Source organism: Camelus dromedarius, chromosome 5 (assembly GCF_036321535.1).
Source record: "Camelus dromedarius isolate mCamDro1 chromosome 5, mCamDro1.pat, whole genome shotgun sequence".
In the NCBI taxonomy this organism is placed as follows: Eukaryota; Metazoa; Chordata; class Mammalia; order Artiodactyla; family Camelidae; genus Camelus; species Camelus dromedarius.
The window spans coordinates 15,628,393-15,644,067 of NC_087440.1; the positions used below are offsets into that span (position 1 = coordinate 15,628,393).

Here is a 15,675-nt window from a genome sequence, read left to right on the forward strand (position 1 = left end):
AACCTATGAGCAGCATTTGACCCCTTTGGTCATTTCTATCTTCTTGAACCACTTCCTCTGCTTATCTTCTGGGATACCACTCCCTCTTCATTCCTTTCTTGCCTCTGTGACCATTCTTCCAGCCTATTTTACCGAATCCTTTTTACCTTCCCGACTTTTAAACACTGGAGTACCTAGGACTCAGTCCTCAGACCTCTTTTCTCACCTGGTTACTCTGTTTTCCTAGGTAATCTCATCTACTTCTTTGACTTTAAGTATCATTTTTATGCTACTGAACTTCAGTCGCAACTTTTCCCGTTAATTATAACTCTGAAATCAAACTGCCTACTCAACAACCCACTTGGATATATAATAGGCATCCCAAACTTAATATGTGCACACAAACTCCTCATTTTGTTCCCCAAACTGATCTTTCCACAGCCTTCCCAACCTCAGTATGTAGCCTTTTCACTTGCCCAACTTCTCAGACCTCAAGCCTCTTTATGTCACTGCACACTGCCAATTCTTCAGCAGACCTACTGGCTCTATATTTAGTACCTGGTCTCCACTGCTGTTATCCTAGTCTCGTCTTCCATCATCTCTCTCCTCAGCTATTGCAATAAAGTGGCTCCTTCCATTTATCTTGCTCAACCAAAGTCTATGTTTCCCACAGCATCCAAAGAAATCACTTCTCTGAGGGTCAAAATCTTCCCATGCCTTCCCCCCTCACTGAGTTTATTCTACATGAGAGTCTGCATGTCATGCTTCTCTTCTATTCTCCCTCTGACCTCATAGATCATCCAGCTCCTTGACCACTCCTCTCCAGACACGCCAGCCTCCGTGTTGACCTCCGACACATGACATGTGCGCCTGCCCACAGTCTTTGCACTGCTAGCTCTCTTTGGGGAACATTCTGTTTTCATAGCCCATCAGCTTACCTCATTCAGTTCTTTGTTCAAAGGACACCTCATCACAAAGTGCTTCCCTTGGGTCTTAATCTAAAAACAGAACATTATCCTAACTCCAACTCTTTATTTTCTTACCAGTTTTATTTTTCTTCATAGAATATATCGCTACCTGACCTATTTATAAATATTTTTTGCTAATTTGTTTGTTGTCTGTCTCCTGTCCCTTGGAATTAAGCATCCAAGTGTAGCTATATTCCCAGCATCTAGAACAGCACCTGGTATCCAGCATAAAGCTCAATAAATACTTGTTACATGAATAAATACATGGAAAGAGGTCAGTGATGTAATAATTAAATGAGATCATGTATGCGAAGGATTTGGTACATGCCTGACACTTATTAGATAGTAACTCTCCCCTGAAATATTTACTGTGCTCCTCCTCCAAGCCACCCACTCTGCTAGATGATGGTGATAGGCAATGCCTCCACTACAAGGAGCTCGTGTTCTAGTGGCTATAGGATGGTGGGAGGGACAGAGCTATAAAGAAATAACCACCAGCCAATGTACTAAGAGCTGTAAGAGAGACAGTATCCTTTGAGAACACAGATAAGGGGACAGCTAAGGAAGACTTCAAAGAGCAGTGACATTTAAGCTGAGCCTTGAAGGATAAATAGGGACTTCTGTGCAATCAGCGGCAAGGATATTCCATTCAGACGGATTCCTAGCAGGGCACAGAGACATGAAAATACTCACCTCCAAGAACACAGTTTCTTAGTTCCTTAGCTAACAAGAAAGAAGATGAAATGAAGCGAAAGTGTTGAAATTAAAGCGTAATTGTTGACATCACTAGCTGTCTCCTCACTTTGGTGTAGAACACCGTGTTTTTCAGAGTTCTCATACCTTCAGTATTTCTTTCAGCTCTAACAACATATCAGCAGGTAGTTCTACTTATCACGCAGCCAAAGAAACAAAGACTGCAGGAAGAAAAATGGTCTGTCTGAGTCCACAAAGGACATTAATGGAGGATCTAAGGTTAGAATTCAAGACTCCTGTCTGGTTGACAGTTACTGCAATACGAAATGAAGGGCAAATGACTGTCTTCTCCAAACTAGTTAAAAACATTTCAAGAACTGCTTTCTAGATGTAAGCATTTCATGTTGCTTTTTTTTTTTTTTAAGTTGGCCACAGCCAGCTGCCATTTACTGAGAACCTATCTTACTATATACACTACTAGATTCACCACATATACTGTTTCACCACTTTTCACAGTGACCCTAGGGTAGGAGATGTTGTTACTGTTTTTCTTTTGTAAATGAGAATACAATTGCTTTAGATTTTAAGTGCCTAGGTAGCTCAAAGATACTCAATAAAAAAGAGACAGTGACAGATGTTAGAATCTGGTTTGTTGGACACCAGTGCCCATGTTCTTTCAGCTCTGTTACGTTTCTGAAATAAAGTCTAACCAAGCACACAAGTCCACCTCCTATTTGTGCTTCCTCTGAGTTATCTAGATGGCGGGGTATGGCACTCTCAGCCTTGTATGTGTTATGCAGAATTGTTTACTCACTGGAAATTTCATCTCCCATGGTAACTTTATATTTATACATTTCCCTAGCCAAGTTATACCACATGTATTCATGTACTATTTTTCTGCTTTTGCTGTCATATAAGTGTGGTCATATGAATCATTCTCATATATCCAATTATAACACTGCTAAATAGGAAAAAATGACCACCGATGGTAAAGTTAGCCTAGTCAATATGGCTAGTTTTTGTAAAACCATAAACAAAATCAGGAAGAAAATATTTTCAAGTATTTTGCTGACAGCTCTTGCATAACCCAGTAATCACAAGGAGAAGATGAACATTTTCTTAACCTACACATATCCTTTCTTAGATGAAGAAAACATTAAAATCCTATTACCCATAGATTTGTCTCTAAATGGGTCCTTCTGTGATGAAGCCCAGCTATGCTTCTATTCGTCAAGATTTCTCTTATGTTCTTACCTTTGGAAATGTGGTGACTGGTTTTTCTATCAATAGGTTTGTTGATGGTGTTCACAGAAAGCAATCCGATGCACTGTCCTTCTGTGAAGGAAATATACGAAATTTCATCTATTAAATCCTTGCCCTGAGAGATGATAAAATAAGCACAATTCAATTTATTCCAACATACCTCTTCTCTAGTTTCTGATTTGTCGGTTACATTATTTTTACAATTTAAAGCTGTATAACAGTTATATTTTTCTGTAACCATATTTTCACAATGTTTAGTCTTAATTCTAAATTTAAATCTGTTTACTACGTACCATAGTTGGTTTTTTAAACCACAATTTCTTTATTCCTAAGTTTTAAATTTTGGTTCATGTCTTAGTTGGCCTGGTTTCATTTTCAAGAAGTTTTTTCTTTTTCTCAGTCAACAAATTATGGGTGCTGTAGTCTGTGGGTTTTTGCATGCCTAAAAATGCCTGTTGCTTTTATATTTGAAAAGCAACTTATCTGAGCATAAAGTTCATACTTTCCTTAGATTTTGTTGAGACTATTCCATTACTTTCTGGTATCAAGAGTTGCTGTGCACAAGTTTGAGGAAAACAATTTCCCCCTTTAATATTAAATTTCTTTCCTGCTTGGATGCCTTTATTATTTCTTTATCCTTAAAGTTCAGTAACCTTATCAGGATGTGTCACAGCAATCTTTGGTATTAACTGTTCTTGGCACTGGGCATGATTTTTTTTCCTATCTTCTTGTAGCTTTCTGAATCTTTTTGTTGATTTTGTGTGTGTTCTTTAGGAACATGGGTGTTCTGCATATTTTACATATGTACTGTCTTCTATGTAAGTTACAGATCTTTTTTTCATTTTCTCTGTATACTCTACAGGTTGTTTTATATTCCAAGCGTCAATTTTAAATTCTACTTATCCTATTTTTACTGTTTCATTATGATTTTCCTCTATGTAATATTTTTCTTCTCTCTTCTAACTTGTTCTATTAATTTGTTTATCATCCTTCATCACTTTATAATCTCTTATTATCTCTATTTGAGACTTGTTAAGTTTTAATTTTCTTTGGAATTATAATCATTTGAATTATCTATCTTTTTCTTTGGTTAATTCACTATCTTCCTTTGGTTTGTCTTCCCTACTTCCCACCCCCACCCCCCAACCTCCCCACCCCAGTCTGTGTTTCATGTTGATTCTTCTTTAGTGATTACATATGTCTGGTCGGGGTCAGGTAATCTTAAAGAACACAATGGGAAGAGATGGAAAATGGAGTTAGAAAGTCCATAGCTTCAGTTAAGTTTGTTCTACAGAACTCCTTTCCAGACGCATTTTCCTTTGCTCTTAAGGCCCATCTCATCTCACTTTTAGCCATCTGGCTCATAGGAAAGTTTTCCCTTCCTTCTATGCTCTTCAGTACCTCCTAATCTCTGCCACTTAGGAGAGACTGTAGAAAATAAAATTGGAAAGCCAGCATGATTTCTCCTTCAGCTTTGTCTCCATGTTATCTGGTTGCACCAAGTCGGGTCTCTATGGATAAATCACCCACTCCTTTTGGGGCTGGCACAGGCCTGTGGATTCAATTGCTCAAATTGAAGGGACTTGGACAGATCCTTTGGACCTTTAATGCTCACTGGTAGAAAAGTCTGTGTCCTGCTAGAAGTCTGAGGGCGAAGATACTGGATGTCAATGCCTTCCCTCATCACAGTTTCAGCTGTAAGCAGAACTTACCACTTTTTTCATGAAACAAAGACTGACAAACCAAATCTGTTTGGGTTTTCAGACTTAGATATTTGGCAGCATTTAAAAAAAAATGAATGAAGTAAGCCTGTTACATCAAGGAAAATAACTGACAATATTTGTTGACAGTAATAAAATTCAAGCTTTCATAATTAAAACTTTTAAAATTTTGTATTCTATGAACTTGACAGCTTCTTGATACATACTTTTCTGGTAAGATTGGTGGTGATTTTAACAAATGTAATTTTTTGATATTGCATAATAAAATTGCATCAACACTTGTAAGATTTGCATAACTCAATAAAACAGTAATTTCCAAATGATCAATCATGTATGCTGCAAAATCATGCATGGGGAAAAATTCCATTCAAAGTGTAAGGGAAATCAAATATCGATTTTAATGTAACAGAGTAGTAACTGACTCATTGTTATATTTTCAGATTCTGCATTACAATTAACCTTTAAGAAACTACCACTTACTGAGTTTTGGTGTAATATCAAAGAAGAATACCTAGAATTACCTTGAGATGCTTTTGAAATAATTTTTCTTTCATGACTGTAATCCATTTGAGGCCAGATTTTTTCCTTCAAATACTTTAACCAAAACTATATAGCAGTAGATGGAAAGCAGACAGAGAATCCAGCTGTCTTCTATTAAGCCAGACATCAAAGATATTTGCAAAACTATGAGACAGTGCCACACTCACTAAATTTTCTCGTTCTGGAAAATACAGCTATCTTTACTAAAACATGTTTTTTATGTTAGCATGAAAGGAGGTTATCACTGTTATTTAAAATTAAAGTAATAAATAATTATTTGAAAAATTTCTTTGTTTTAACTCCTAATACAGTAAATATAGATATAATTCATATAAACAAAAGATTTTTGGAATTCTTAAGAATGTCAAGAAGTCCTCGTATCAAAGTTTGAGGATCTCTGTGCTTGGCGCACAGTGCAGTAAAGCAGTAAGTGGTGCAGGAGTGCAATAGTAGAAGAAACACTATGGGTTGGAACTGGCTTTGTTCCAGAATGGGATGCAGACCATAGAGTGCTAAGATTCAGATGGGAGAAGCAGAGAAGGATCAGTGAGAGAAAAGTTGTGGGTAATAATAGGATAGGTTTGGAGGACTGTGAGTCAAGCAGTGAGAGTCCCTCTCATGCTTCAAATCTCTCCTTCCTCCATCCCATCTCTCTGACCTTCTGTTATCACATTCTCTCTCTCTTCTCTTTCAATTTAGTCACCCCCTCATCACAGGTGGAAAAGATTCTCTGCTTTTAAGTACTCATGATTACATTGGGTCCACCTGGATAATTCCCATTAATTTCCCCATCTCAAGATATTTTACTTTACTCATATCTACAAAGGCCCTTTTTCCATGTAAGGTAACATATATACAGGTTCTGGAGATTAGAACATGGACATCTTGTAGGGACCATTATTCTGACTACCCATCTTACTCTGTTCAAGATGCTATAACAAAATCCCATAAAATGGGTGGCTTTTAAACAACGAAAATTCATTTCTTACAGTTCTGAAGGCTGGGAAGTCCACGACGATGAGGGTGCCAGCATGGTTCAGTTGTGGTGACGTCCCACTTCCCAGTTTGTAGCGAGTACCTTCTCAATGTGTTCTGAGGCAGCGGCGTCAGCCGCTGTCACCGCGGCAGCGGCTAAGAGGGCAAAGGAGCTTTCTCAGGCTTCTTTTATAAGGGCACTAATGAGGGCTCTTTCTTCAAGACCTAATCACCTCTTAAAGGTCCCACGTCCTAATACCATCACCTTGGGGTTAGGATTCAACTTAACAAATTTTGTGGGGCACAACATTCACACAATAGCTCTACTAAACCATAGGATATTTTTGAGCAAGGAAGTGGCATAATGACATTGGTATTGAAGGAAAAAAGTTCCCCAGTAATTATCCAGTATGGAACTGACCTGGTGCCAAGTTTGGGGCAGAGCTCGGCCTCCGTGGAAAACAACTTCCATGTGTTTTTAATGCAATACAGACAAGGCATCCAGGAGGACATCTGCTGACATCCTGGCGGGCAGATCACTTTCCCATTGCCTGTGCTACGCACATTTGTCATTCAGGTCACCAAGGGGACAACCATCCGCAGCTTGTAGAAGCAGCTTCTCCTCATCTCTTATCTCTGAAATTTTCCATGAAAAGAAAGGAACGGAATTGCTGTACTAGAACTTAGAAACCAAAATGTGAGCAAGGCAGGGAATTTTCCCCTTTCAGGAGCTGGGATCTTAGCGGTGATCTTTCACAGGAAGCATCTCATTGCATAGTGTGGTGGGGTTACCAACCCTTGAAGTCAGAGGCAACATTTGAATGGGGATTGGGTTACCACCAGTACTCTGAAAAAGGCACAATAAGCTTAAATGCTTTTGAGTAATAATTTATCAGGAAGGCTAAATTATGAAAGAATGCTTGTATTAGACAAAAGAAACCCACAAAATGGATGCAGTTCAAATATTTTCCAATATAAGCTTCCTTTTGAAATTAATTTAAATGTTTGTCTGCCTTCCAATCGCATTTATGTGTGATATGCTGAGTAATTAACTAAGGAGGACAGAAAGGGAATCCCTGTGGTATAAATTCCAGGAACAACTGCAGACTCATCCAAAGGTCACTTATAAATCAGAACAAGCCCAAATTCATAAGTTAGTCTCAAACAGAATCAAGTATCCTATAAAAATGAGACAAAATGACAAGAGCCACTATTTCCACCCCCTCAAAATATTTTTAAGAAAACAGGATACTCTTTCTTCAGCCAGGCAAACAACTTACGTTGAGCATTGTTAACTATTGATGCTGAATATCACAGCATAAGATGAACTTTGGTGTCTTGCAACTTGCATTGTGCAAAGTATATTTTATCTGTTCAATTCTCTTGGGTATATACCATTGACTATTTTTGCCTACGCATGTTTTCCCAGGAAAATGATGCCATCAAGTCAGGACTGTTGTTCAGCAGAACAGGTAACATTTGCTCTAACACTTTCTCAATTCTCTTTTGTAAGAGTTTTTTCTCCTGAGGAAGCTATCTATCACAGCCTTTCTCCCTGGAACCTACTCCAGGGCCATGGACACTGTTAACCTAGAGCTCTGCACTCTCCTATTCCTTGTCCATTGACATTTCTCTAAATTTCACCTTCTCCTTCTGAACCCAAGGTGTTGTCCAGCTAACTGTAGACAGATGTAATAGATTAGGTTCCTTTCTAAGCCATGTAAGATCTGCAGCCTATAGACACCTCCCATGCCCACCTTAGTTTTTTTCAGCTCATAATTTGGATAGGTTTTTTTCAATATGTGAATAAAAGGTGAAGTGGGTAGTGATATCCAAAAAGGGAGGGCCAGGGAAAAGTGCTAAATTTGGGGGCCCTGGGCACCTAGCTGGGAGAATGCATGTACTGAGGTTCCAGAAAGTAGGTGTGAGGAGGGTGGAGAGAATTTCTAAAAGGAAATCTTTAATATATTAAAGAAAAATTATGTCTGCTTCTTAGGTTTACCTTTGTTTCTAGCCTGTCATTTTCATGGCCTTTTCAGTGTCCACCATGTGCACTGAGAAGGCTGTTAGGGTCAGCCATGTGTCTAAATAGTTTGTAACCTACCACGGGAATCACTAGTACTTGGCAATTTTGTTTGAACTTCCAATTTCACTTGGGAGATAAAGAGGTAGAAACAATGAGCCTTGGGAGATGTGGATTTACAGCACGCCACATCCACATCAGCCAAGGGAAACTGCCTGTTACAACCCTCAGAATACTCTGCTCAACCTTGGAATCCACAAATGGCGTATCGGAGCCTCAAGCACTAACCTTGTGTTATAAACTGGATGCTGGGTTCGTTCAACAGAGTCATCCTTGTCCATTGTTCCACACGGAACTACATGCTATGCAGATGCCCTTCTTAATACCAATTTATTTTGATTCTTCATGTATTAATACTCTTACATGACTTAGAATGTGATTTATGTATTTATTAGGGTTAAAATTTGGGTATTATAAAACTATCATGTGGATTTGCTGTTTGGAGAGAACTGAGTAGGAGTCAGGAGACTTGGATTCTAGTCTGTATTAGTTTAGATAATGCTAAATCTGCCATAACAACCAATTCTCAAATCTATAATGGGTTAAATCCAATATAAGCTTACTTCTCACTCAAGAAAGGTCCAGATGTGTATTCTTGACTAGTGAGCAGCTGTCTTCTAAATGGTGATTCAGGGACCCAGGATCCTGCCATCTGGTGGCTCTTCCATCTTTAAGATGTGGCTTCCGATGTTGCTATGTTCATCTGTATCCAGCTGCAAGAAAAGGAAAGAGCAATAAAGAATTTTTCAGATTTTAAAATAGTTTTTATGGGCCAGACCTGAAATGGGTGCATATCATTTCAGCTTACCATTCTTTGACTAGAACTCAGTAATTTAACCACAGCTAACTGCATGGGAGGCTGAGAAATTTAATCTAATACTATATCAAGGATGAAAAGGAAACAGGTGGATGACCAGCTAGCCAATCTTTGCCATATAATCCTAGTTCTGCCACGATTTATTTGATTTCCCCCTTTAGATGATTATTTTTAATAGCAAGGGCCATTTCTTACCCATTTTTACAACCTGCCGAGTATTTAGAGAAGCGCCTTACATATAGTACATGCTTGTTACTGCACACTTGCCTGATAGATGATAAATGAATAAATAATGTTGAATAGTAATAATTCTGTCCTTTCTATAGCTTAGGACATTGAATGTTATTCTAAAGGACTGAGAAATATTCTCCCTCAAGAAGTCACAAAATATCTGTCTCAAGATCACCTTGACTGTGGAGGAGACTAATATTAGTGTTGCAGCCAGGACAGGACAGCTCAAGAAGAGAAACTGCCATCAAGAGCTGTATATCAGGGGAAGAGGCCAAGATGGCGGAGTAGAAGGACGCTGGTGGCTCATCCTCTCCCACAGATACACCAAGACACACATCCACGGACCCACCCAGCCAACCGGAGCACCTGCGGAACTCTGACAGAACATTGTCCTCTTCAAAAGACAAAGATGCCAAAAATCTGGTAGGAGAAAGAAAAAAAAAAAAAAAAAGGAAGACGAAAAGGCAAAACAGTGCAGGACCAGTCCCACAGGGAGGGAGCGGCAAAGGAGGGAGGGAGCGGCAAAGGAGGACTGGCGCTCGTTGCTGGGTCTCCCCTCTCCAACGGAGAGGCCAGCGGGACAGAGGTGGAGCCTCCAAGGCCTGGATCTATACGGAGCAGCCCTTGACCTACAGAACTAAGTTAAACGGGCACAGAGGGTCGCTGCGACACCCAGCCCGAGACCCTCCTGAGCCAGGAGCTGGGGGCCAGGACAGGCTGCCCGAGCCTGGCGGAGGACGGGTTCGGCTGCACTGAGGCAGCCCCAGGGGATTGCAGGGGGCTGCGCAAAGTGGATGAGTGGGTGCACAGGGCAGGACAACCTGGGTCCTCCATAAAACAGCAGGGCTGATGTGCCCTGGGGGGAAGGGTGCATATCCCCATCTCTGAAAACTCACGGAAGGTTTTCGGCAAGGAGAGGCAGGGCTCAGGCACAGCCGCCATATCCTGAGCTTGGCACCCAGGTGGGGGCGCGGGCCAAACCTGAATCAGCGCCAGGGGGCTCGGCAGCCTCAAAGGCCAGACAGTGACTTGTTTGCAGCCCAAGTCAGATAGGATCCTTCCGCCCTGGTGCCTCGCAAAGTTGGCACCGCCAGGACAAACAAGGAGCTGAGTTTGGACACAGAGCAGGGGAAGGGCTGTTCCGCCGTCTTCCCGGGCCCGCCTGCGGAGCACCAACCCAGGGCTGAGCGCGCAGTGGCGACGCACAGCGGCGCAGAGCACGTGGGAGCGCAGAGCAACCAGCACCAGGAGATGGCGGGTGGTCCCCTGCCTTTCCAGCAGGAACGCTGTGCTGGGAGGGGGTGCGATCTGCTTGCCGACAGGCACTGGGAACAGCACAGAGGAGGGCATCAACGGAGGGCCTCTGGAAACAGCAAGCCGAGCTCACCAAACAGGGCGAAGACAGAAAGACTTCTCATTAAGAGCACACAGTCTCCAGGAGCACACACCCTCCCCCCCCCCTTTTTTTAACCTGTTTTTACCTGTTATATTTTCTATTACCTTTTTAATTTTCACTTTTTAAACAATTATATATCCTCCCAGTTTTAATCCCTTTAAAATTTTTCTTTTAAAATAATATTATTTTAAAAAATCCACGTCATGTCATTTTTCTCTCTCTTGGTTTTGATCTCCTGTTATTGATTATACACAGGTTTCAAATATATTTTTTTCCTCTTTTCTCCTATTTTAAAGGTTTTTTAAGAGACGTCTCAACCTGATTGCTATTCTGCTTCGACCTACTCTTCAATTATTTATTATACTCTGTTTCCAAAGCTTTTTTTCCTCCCCTTTTTCAAAATTCTCTCTTTATCATATCTTTATCGGTTCTATTTTTTATACCTTTTTAATTTCTACTTTCTAAACAATTGTGTATGCTTCTAGCTTTAATTCCTTTAAAATTTTTCTCTTAGTTATGTTATTATTTTTTAAAAAATCCACCTGATTACATTTTCACTTCTTTTGGGTGTGATCTGTTATTGATTATAAATAGGTTTCAAATACCATTTTTTGATCTGTTTTGCTTTTTTTTAAAGGGTTTTTAAAAAGATGTCTCAACTCGAATGCTAGTCTCATTCAAATTGTACTTCTATAATTGATTATACACTGTTTTCAGACCATTTTTTCTCCCTTCTTTCTCTCACTCTCCTTTTTTTATTTTTTAAGTTTTATTCCTACATAGGCATTAGATAGATAAATAAGTAAATTCCTTTAAGGACCACAATAGATAACTGATACTCCATAAGCCACAGTGCCAGAGAGATATGAGCAAGATGAAGAAGCAGAGAAACCATTCCCAATTAAGAGAACAAGAGAAATCCCCTGAAAAACGATCACTGAAATAGACATTGATAGCCTACTAGATCAAGATTTCAAAAAAGGAGTGATCAAAGTACTGAAGGAACTAAAAGAGATAGTGTTTAGAGACATAAAATATGTCAAAAATGAAATCAAAGCTATAAAGAAGAGCCAAGTAGAATTGGTAAACTCATTGGCTGAGATGAGAACGGATCTAAAGGCTGTGCAAAGCAGACTAGATAATGCAGAGGAACGAATTAGTGACCTAGAAGACAGGACAACAGAAAGCACCCAATCATAACAACTGCAAGATAAACAAATAAAAACAAATGAAAATAGCATAAGGGACCTATGGGATAATATAAAGTGTGCCACTCTTCGCATAATAGGGGTCCCAGAAGGGGAAGAAAGATCAAAGGGGATTGAAAAGGTTTTTGAAGAAATCATGACTGAAAACTTCCCAAACTTAAAGAAGGAATCAGATATCCAAGTATAGGAAGTTCAAAGGGTCCCAGACAGGAAGAACCCAAACAGACCCACACCAAGACATATCATAATCAAGATGGTCAAAGTCAAGGATAAAGAAATGATCCTCAAAACAGCAAGAGAAAAGCAAAGAGTGAGTGACAAGGGGACCCCCATAAGGCTCTCAGCTGATTTCTCTACACAAACACTACAGGCCAGAAGGGAGTGGCAAGATATATTCAAAGTACTGAATCAAAAAAAGATGCAGCCTAGGATACTTTATCCAGCAAGGCTATCCTTGAGGATAGAAGGAGACATAAAGAATTTCACAGACAAGAAAAAACTACAAGAGTTTAGCAACACTAAACCCATGCTAAAAGAAATATTGAAAGATCTACTCTACATAGAAAAGCAGCAGGATGGTACAGAAATGAGAAACTCATAACTGGAAAGGTGATAACTCATGAATTACAAATAAACACGGAATTGTAAAAGAAGACATCAAAATCATTAAGAGTGGGAGAGGGAAGCAAGAAAATATAGAGTATTTTTTTCTTTCTTTTTTAAGTTTTTTGTTTTCAATAGGATGGGTTCGAAATATAGTAATGGGCTAATAGACTTACAGAAAAGGGTAAGCACAAGCCAAAAACTTACAAGGGAGTCACAAAAACTAAATAAAATCCATGGTAATACAAAGGAAAATTATCAAACCACAAAAGGAAGAAGAAATGAACAAAGAGGAAATACCAATTCAACTGCAAAGGTACGTTGAAAATGGCAATAAACACACATCATTAATTACTGTAAATGTTAATGGACTAAATGCTCTAGTCAAAAGACATAGAGTGGCAGACTGGATAATAAAGCAAGAACCTTCAATATGCTGCATACTAGAGACCCATGTTAGGGAGAAGGACACATATAGATTGAGCGTGAAAGGATGGAAAAGGATATTCCATGCAAATGGAAAAGCCAAAAAAGCAGGTGTTGCAGTACTGATTTCAGACAAAATAGACTTTAAAACAAAGGCCATAAAGAAGGATAAAGAAGGACATTTTATAATGATTAAAGGAGTGATAAAAGATGAGGGTATTACACTAATTAACATATATGCACCCAATGTAGGAGCACCTAAATACATACAAGAATTACTAACAGAGATAAAGGGGGATATTGATGGGAATACAATCATAGTTGGAGATTTTAACACTGCATTAACATCACTAGACAGATCTTCCAGACAGAAAATAAATAAGGCAACAGAGAAACTAAATAATATAATAGAAAAATTAGATTTGGTGGATATTTTCAGAGCATTACACCCCCCAAAAATAGGATATACATTCTTTTCAAATGAACGTGGAACATTTTCTAGGATCGATCATGTACTTGGGCACAAAAGAAACCTCAACAATTTTAAGAAGATAGAAATTATCTCAAGCATCTTTATTGACCACAATGCCATGAAACTAGAAATCAACAACAGAGAAACAAAGGAGAAAAACAGGAAAGCATGGAGATTAAACAAATGCTATTAAAAAGCCAATGGGTCAATGAGGAAATCGAAGCTGAAATTAAAAAATGCCCTGATACAAATGAAAATGAAAGCACAACCACACAAAATTTATGGGACACAGCAAAGGCAGTGCTAAGAGGGAAGTTTATAGCGATACAGGCCTTTCTCAAAAAAGAATAATAATCTCAAATAAACAATTTAACCCACCAGCTGAAAGGACTAGAAAAAGAAGAAAAAAAAAACCCCAAAATGCAGCAGAAGGAAGGAAATTATAAAGATTAGGGAGCAAATAAATACAATAGAGATTTAAAAAAAAAAAAAACCATAGAAATATCAATCAAACCAAAAGCTCATTTTTTGAAAAAGTAAATAAAATCGACAAACCTCTGGCCAAACTCACAAAGAAGAAAAAAGAGAGAGCACAAATCAGCAAAATAAGAAAGGAAAAGGGAGAAATTACAACAAATAAAATAGAAATACAGAATCTCATACAAGAATATTATGAAAAACTATATGGAACCAAACTGGATAACCTAGAGGAGATGGACAAGTTTCTGGAAACATACTGTCCACCAAGACTGAATCAAGAAGAAACTGACCACTTGAACAAACCAATCACTAGAAATGAAATCGAAATAGCAAGAAAAAAACCTCCCTACAAATAAAAGTCCAGGACTGGACGGCTTCACCGGGGAATTCTACCAAACATACAAAGAAGAACTCATACCAGTCCTTCTCAAACTCTTCCAGAAGATAGAAAAGGAGTGAATATTCCCAAACTCATTCTATGAAGCCACCATCACCCTGATACCAAAACCAGGCAAAGACACTACCAAAAAAGAGAATTATAGGCCAATATCACTGATGAACATAGATGCCAAAATCCTCACTAAAGTATTAGCAAATAGAATCCAACAACACATAAAAAAGATTATGGATCATGACCAAGTAGGGTTCATCCCAAGGACACAAGGGTGGTTCAACATACGCAAATCAATCAATGTAATACATCACATCAACAAGAGAAAGGACAAAAACCACAGGATCATCTCAATAGAGGCAGAAAAAGCATTTGATAAAATTTAACACCCATTTATGATAAAAACTCTCACCAAAGTGGGCATAGAGGGAACATATCTCAACATAATAAAAGCTATATATGACAAACCTACAGCCAGCGTAGTACTCAACGGTAAAAAACTCAAAAGCTTCCCACTAAAATCTGGGACAAGACAAGGATGCCCACTCTTACCACTCCTATTCAACATAGTCTTGGAAGTCCTAGCCACAGCAATAGGGCAAGAGAGAGAAATAAAAGGGATCCAAATTGGAAAAGAAGAGGTAAAAGTGTCACTATATGCCGACGACATGTTACTATATATAGAAAACCCTAAAGGGTCCACACAAAAACTACTAAAGCTGATCGAAGTATTCAGCAAGGTAGCAGGTTACAAGATTAACGTTCAAAAATCAGTTGCATTTCTTTACACTAACGATGAATCAACAGAAGAAGAAAGTAAAGAAACAATCCCCTTTAAAATAGCACCCAAAGTAATAAAATACCCAGGAATAAATCTAACCAAGGAGGTGAAAGAATTATACACAGAAAACTATAAACCATTGATGAAGGAAATTAAAGAAGACTTTAAAAAATGGAAAGATATCCCATGCTCTTGGATTGGAAGAATCAATATTGTTAAAATGGTCACACTGCCCAAGGCAATCTACAGATTTAATGCCATCCCTATCCAATTACCCAGGACATATTTCACAGAACTAGAACAAATCATAATAAAATTTACATGGAACCATCAAAGACCTAGAATTGCCAAAGCATTACTGAAGAAAAAGAAAGAGACTGGAGGAATAACTCTCCCAGACTTCAGACAATACTATAGAGCTACAGTCATCAAGACAGCATTGTATTGGTACAAAAACAGACATATAGACCAATGGAACAGAATAGAGAGCCCAGAAATGAACCCACAAACTTTTGGTCAACTCATCTTTGACAAAGGAGGCAAGAATATACATTGGAATAAAGACAGTCTCTTCCGCAAATGGTGTTGGGAAAATTGGACAGCAGCATGTAAAACAATGAAGCTAGAACACTGCCTTACACCATACAC

The 15,675-nt window shown here is 38.8% G+C and overlaps 1 long non-coding RNA gene across 1 annotated transcript in view; it reads right to left on the reverse strand.

The window, feature by feature from the left end:
* LOC105104712 (uncharacterized) overlaps positions 1-15,675 on the reverse strand; it is a 128,261-nt gene that overhangs the window by 97,994 nt on the left and 14,592 nt on the right. The window contains exons 3-6 of the long non-coding RNA XR_010380850.1: positions 8,786-8,935; positions 6,561-6,775; positions 6,154-6,295; positions 2,895-2,975 (exon numbers count right to left, since the gene is read on the reverse strand). This is a non-coding gene — a long non-coding RNA (uncharacterized LOC105104712). The remainder of the gene's footprint in view (positions 1-2,894; positions 2,976-6,153; positions 6,296-6,560; positions 6,776-8,785; positions 8,936-15,675) is intronic.